This window comes from Piliocolobus tephrosceles, chromosome 3 (genome assembly GCF_002776525.5).
Source record: "Piliocolobus tephrosceles isolate RC106 chromosome 3, ASM277652v3, whole genome shotgun sequence".
Classification (NCBI taxonomy): Eukaryota; Metazoa; Chordata; class Mammalia; order Primates; family Cercopithecidae; genus Piliocolobus; species Piliocolobus tephrosceles.
In genome coordinates, this window is record NC_045436.1 from 57,961,907 (window position 1) to 57,967,906 (window position 6,000).

The following is a 6,000-nucleotide window of genomic DNA, read 5'->3' on the forward strand; positions in this document are numbered from 1 at the left end:
GGCACTATCTTGGCTCACTGCAACCTCCGCATCCCAGGTTCAAGCGATTCTCCTGCCTCAGCCTCCTGAGTAGCTGGAATTACTGGTGCGTGCCACTATGCCCGGCTAATTTTTTGTATTTTTTTTTTTTTTTTTAGTAGAGACAGGGTTTCACCATGTTGGCCAGGCTGATCTCAGTCTACTGACCTCATGATCCTCCTTCCTTGGCCTCCCAAAGTGCTGGGATTACAGGAGTGAGCCACCATGACCAGCCAGAATGAATTTTTTTTAATATATAGACATGACAGAATGTTCTATCTATTTTTAAATGAAAATTAATTTTTAACTTCCCTTCCCACTTTTTTCCTGGATATTTTATATGTATACTTTTTTCATATCCATAATTTTGAATTAAAGTATTTTTATTGTAAGACTTATTCACAAATTTATTACTAAGTATAAAGTACCCATTATCATAACATATGCAGTCATAAAGTACAAACTCATTTTAAATCTGTTCAAACTATATTTCAAAACTTCTGATATTCAAATGAACATAATTATTTAAATATGATGTTTGATTTTTATCACTAAAATAAATTACATTTTTAACATAAATATGTCATAGGGTTATTTTTAACTTGGTCTCTCTCTATATATATTTTTTGTTTATACACACACACACACACACACACACATATAATAATACCCTCATGCTAACATATTTCACTCCATCATTCTTTAAACTCCTTTGAAACTTTTATGTAGATCTTATAGTGAGATGTCACTGAGCCATGTGTTGACATTATAAATGTACTGAGTCTGCTTCTGTTATTTTCTGCTAGGCTGTGACAGTCAAACAGTTCCACTTTGGGCCCAAGTTATTATTTAAAAATGCATATTTCATCATTAAAATACTGTTAATTCTTTGTTTCTTGGTGTTGTTTTGTTTCTCCTGGAATGTAAAAATAGTGTCTAGGTCTTTGCCTACATACAAAAACAGGTGGTTCACAGACCCACAGTGCAATTCCTATACTGTGGAATTAGTCATTATGAGAATCGCCTAGAGTTTCTTAGAAATGCAGATTTTATGCTTCATGCTAGGACTACTAAATCAAATTTTCAAATTAACAGGAACTCAAGTGTTTTATATGCACAGTAAATTTTGAATAGAACTGCTCTGTAAGGCTAAGATAATAAAGATGATCCAGACCATGCTTATTTAAATTGTTTTCCAAATAAAATTTCAGCAACTGAAAATACCTCTAAAGAAGTCAAGCATAGATTCATTTAAGAAACATGGCCCCCAAATTTATACTATTACTGTTGCCTACAGACTGAAATAAAGCTGCTTTAAATTTTAACAACTGAGCCACTTTCTCTCTGCTTCAGAAAACAGGAATCTTCCTTTGGTTAGGTAGTTTAAACTTTTTTTGGGGGGGATAGTAACTTTCAGTTTTTATACCTTAATTAGTAATCTTTTTGCATTTATAAAAACATGCTAGCTATATAAGAATTCTTGAAAATTATCCACTTTGTAAGTGACCATTAAAGAGTTGTCTTGTTTTGTTTTTGTTTTGTTTTATCTGAACACTTAAGCTTCTAGGCCTTTATAGTGAAGATTATATTAATTTGTGTAAAAGAGGTTTAAGAGAAGCTGGGAGAGGCTAAATAGATTGACATAAACAAAAAAGGAGATCTACATAGAAGAGAAAATCTATAAAGTATGGAAGTTGGAGGAAAAGAGAAGCAACAGAGGAAAATGAGAGAGAAATAGCACTGGGAGTACAGTTTACAATGAGCAAAGGGGTTTGGAAATAAGACTGCTGGAGAAAAGCGACTTAGAGATAGTCCCATATCTCAAACACTTTTATGAGAAATGTTGCTCTGTGTTGTATGAAAATAGTTCATTTCCACCTATTCTCCTTTGCAGGCATTCCATTTTTAAAAAGTGAGTTTTTTCCAAATTTTTATTTAGATTTGTTTTTCCTTAACAAAAATCAGTAAGAAAAAAAATTCAATACGTAATGGTAAGCAAAATAGGACCATATGGATAACTAACAATCTTCACAGAAATTATTCAAAATAAGCTTTAATAACCTCATTTTACAGAGAAAGGATCTGATATTTTTAAAAAGTTAAATAGCAGCATGCCCCACACCTGTGTTTAATGAGCGAAAGCCCAGGTTTTTCAGCCCCAAAACTAACATCAGTTTCATCATTGGATTTCAACCATGATGGCATTTTAGCCTCTCATGGGACACTTATACAAATAGCAGTGCCTGGGATCTAACCAAGTAATTGAAGCACAATCGCTGGAGGTGATGCAGGGGTTACGAATCCTCACACCATGTTGCAGAAAAGCAGCATTTGGCATTAATCAAATCTCTATCAGTTAGAATCAAATTAATATTACCCCAAATTAAGATTTCCAAAAAATACAGATTTCTTCTAGTATCTCTCTTTTCTGTTAGAGTAATACTTTTCCTAGTGCCCCAAAATCAGAAAAATAAAGTTCATTTTAGCCTCAACCATACAACATTCAAACAAAACTTTCTTTAGAACTGTGTAAGTACAATCTTGCAGCATAATACGTAAAGAGGTCAGTGAAAATATGAGTCTTTTTTAATTTTCTCTATGGCTACCCTGACAACATCCTACAACCCACTCCAACAACAAACCTTATCAAAGATTTTTTGAAGGAGGTAAATTAAGATCCTCAAATGATAATAATGAGCAAAACAAATCAAAAAAGGTCTTTGGGAAACATATCTTCACGAGTTACATTTATATAGAAATTAAAAATCAGCAAACCCAGTGTTTTAGAACTGGGAGAAATAAAACAAAAATGTGTGCTTTACTTTGGGCATCTATGCTAGAAAAAATACATTGTGCAAGTAGTATGGTTTAAAGCTTTGAAGTATGTATGTATGGTTTCCAGTTTTACTTTACCAGTAATGTAACAAAGGTCAAGTCACTGAGCTTTTTAACATTATTTATTTTAAAATGGAAATAAGAAAATATGCAGTGTATCTTACAGAGAGTTTGGAGAACAAAATATTTGTGATACTCAAAATGTTTTCTAAGCCATAATATGTGACCTATTATGTTTAATCCAGCACTATAAGAAAATAAACTACAGTTTTCTAATGTGTCCTTAAAGAGTACACATAATTTCTGAACTTTCTGTAAATAATATCCTCAGAAAGGTTTTTGAGTGATATTCACATTGAAAACTTTAAATATATGAATTATATAATTGGGTTTTATATCGCTTTGCATATTTTAATAAATTAGTGATCTGGAAATTATACAAACATAAAGAAAATAGAGTATGGTAAATCTGACTAATATTAGGTACATACTAATAAAATGTAATTTACACCACTTAATCAGAATTTAATCAATAATAGTCATACCTAGAGGCCAATTAAAATTGCCTGTCTTTAATTTTGCTTTTGGAAGCATCTGCAACTTCTTTCTCTGCTTTCCACCTGATTGTTAATCCATTGCCAAAAGACAATCTAACCTTTAACTTGATACCAAGAGAATTTACTGAGCATGTTTATGTTGAATTCAAATACGACTAGAGAGAAGGGTAAATTATCTGAGGTGGGCTTGAAGGCAAACAGCTGTCAGTGAACTATGAGTCATCTCAAAGGTACATTAGCTAAACTCATTTACAAAAGGAAAATTGTTTTGTATGTTGAAAGAAATAAACACAAGGACCCTGCGCTTGCTCTTAATTTGCTGTCTATAAGTCAAAAATTCCTTGGGGAAGCAATATGATGAGCTGTTTTAGTTTTAGTGTATTTTTTTTTTTTAATATTTTTTTTCCAGTTCGTGAAATGAACATGAAGAGGAAAATCAAAATGCCCTTTTTTGACAGGAGCACTTCTATTCTGGGGCTGAAGTCTGACCTGGATTTAATTGCTTAAAACTGCTCTACTGGTACTCAATTGGGCTTTTTGTTTGTTTTCTTCCTTTCTTCCTTTCTTTCGAGACAGAGCCTTCCTCTGTGCCCCAGGCTGGAGTGCAGTGGCACGATCTCGGCTCACTGCAAGCTCCGCCCCGGGTTCACGCCATTCTCCTGCCTCAGCCTCCTGAGTAGCTGGGATTACAGGCGCACGCCACCACGCCCGACTAATTTTCTTGTATTTTTAGTAGAGACGGGGTTTCACCGTGTTAGCCAGGATGGTCTCAATCTTCTGACCTCGTGATCCGCTGGCCTCGGCCTCCCAAAGTGCTGGGATTACAGGCTTGAGCCACCGCCCGGCCTGTTTGTTTTCAAAATAAAACTTTTCAGTAAATTTTGATCAAAATAAATGATGCTTTATTTTATACTTAAAAAAATTAATTTATAATGCTTATTTTAATGTGAATATTGAATTAGGTTTCTCTTTCTTTAAATTCATAAACTACGAAATAATCTTGATTCACTAAGATGAATCGTTCTAAATATAAATGCTTTTTTTTTTTTTAACATTATGCCTTCTACTTTAAAAGATGTAATTTATTTAAACAGAAATGGCAGGAGAAACTTTATCCTGATGTCTGCAATGAAAATAAAAATAAAAATAAACAGGGCCAAGTGCAGTGGCTCACGCCTATAATCCCAGCACTTTGGGAGGCCGAGGCGGGCAGATCACGAGGTCAGGAGATCGAGACCATCCTGGCTAACACGGTGAAACCCGATCTGTATCAAAAATACAAAAAATTAGCTGGGTGTGGTGGTGGGCGCCTGTAGTCCCAGCTACTAGGGAGGCTGAGGCAGGAGAATGGCGTGAACCCGGGAGGTGGAGCTTGCAGTGAGCCCAGATTGTACCACTGCACTCCAGACTGGGCAATAGAGTGAGACTCTGTCTCAAAAAAAATAAATTAAAAAATAAATAAATAAACAGTTAATCCAGCAGCAGAGCACTAAGATCACAATGGGTTACAGACTTGTACATAATATTTTTGAGCATTTGTGTTTTTTATTTATGTTTTAAAATATTTAAAATTAAATTGAATTAGAATTAAACATTATAGCTGGTAAATTATGTTTGGCCTAAAGTTGCCCTCTTTTACTGATTTTAAGTTTGGCCTGAAGGTTTTCCCATGCATTATGAACTCTAACTCAACTTGATGTGTTAATGGACTAACCTATGCTTGTAATAACTAGCTGAGTCTCAGTTAATAACGACAGCCAAACTTTAGTCAACTATAGACAGCTAAATTTGTAAAACAGGTTCAAATAAGGCAAATGCTGAGCTGTAACCAATCTGGGTGTTTCTGTACCTCACTTCTATTTGCTGTTTGCATCACTTTTCACTTTCTGTCCTTAAATGTTATCTGACCATGTGGCAGCCCTGTGGTTGCTCTGAGCTTATTCTGGTCTGGGGGCTGCTCAATTTGTGAATCACTCTTTGATCAATTAAATTTTTCTACATTTAATTTGTCTAAAGATTTACTTTAACAGAGCATTGAGGCATTTCTGGGGAAACCTGAAGTTTCACAATATACAATTTACAAATGCTGCTTTTAAGATTTCCTGGTTAGGCAATTTGAAAAACTGTTAAAAGAGGGTAATTAGATCATTCATTTATAAAAACTCAGTGCGAAATTTTACAAAAATGCATTGTTTAATTAAAAATACATGTTAGGAGCAATGTGCTTTGACTGATAACTTAGAACTTACTAATTACCTTTCCATCTTTCTCATAGTCCTTGATTGATCTTTTGCTTTCTCTTCGTTATCCACATATTGACTTCTTTCATGATCTTTGCTTTCTTTGACATTGTTTCTACTATTGTACTTCTCTTCGTAGATCTTTCACCATCTACTTGTTTATTCTTAACCTATATTTTCTTATACCTCTCCCTTTTCTGATTTCTCTTATTTATCTTATCTAATGTTTAATATTCCTAAAAGATAGCAGTAAATCATAAACATATTGCTCACATATTACATGCATATTTAACTAAATAAGTTTAAATAATTGAGTTCACATCCATATTTAATTTTGCATAGTTGGGGCA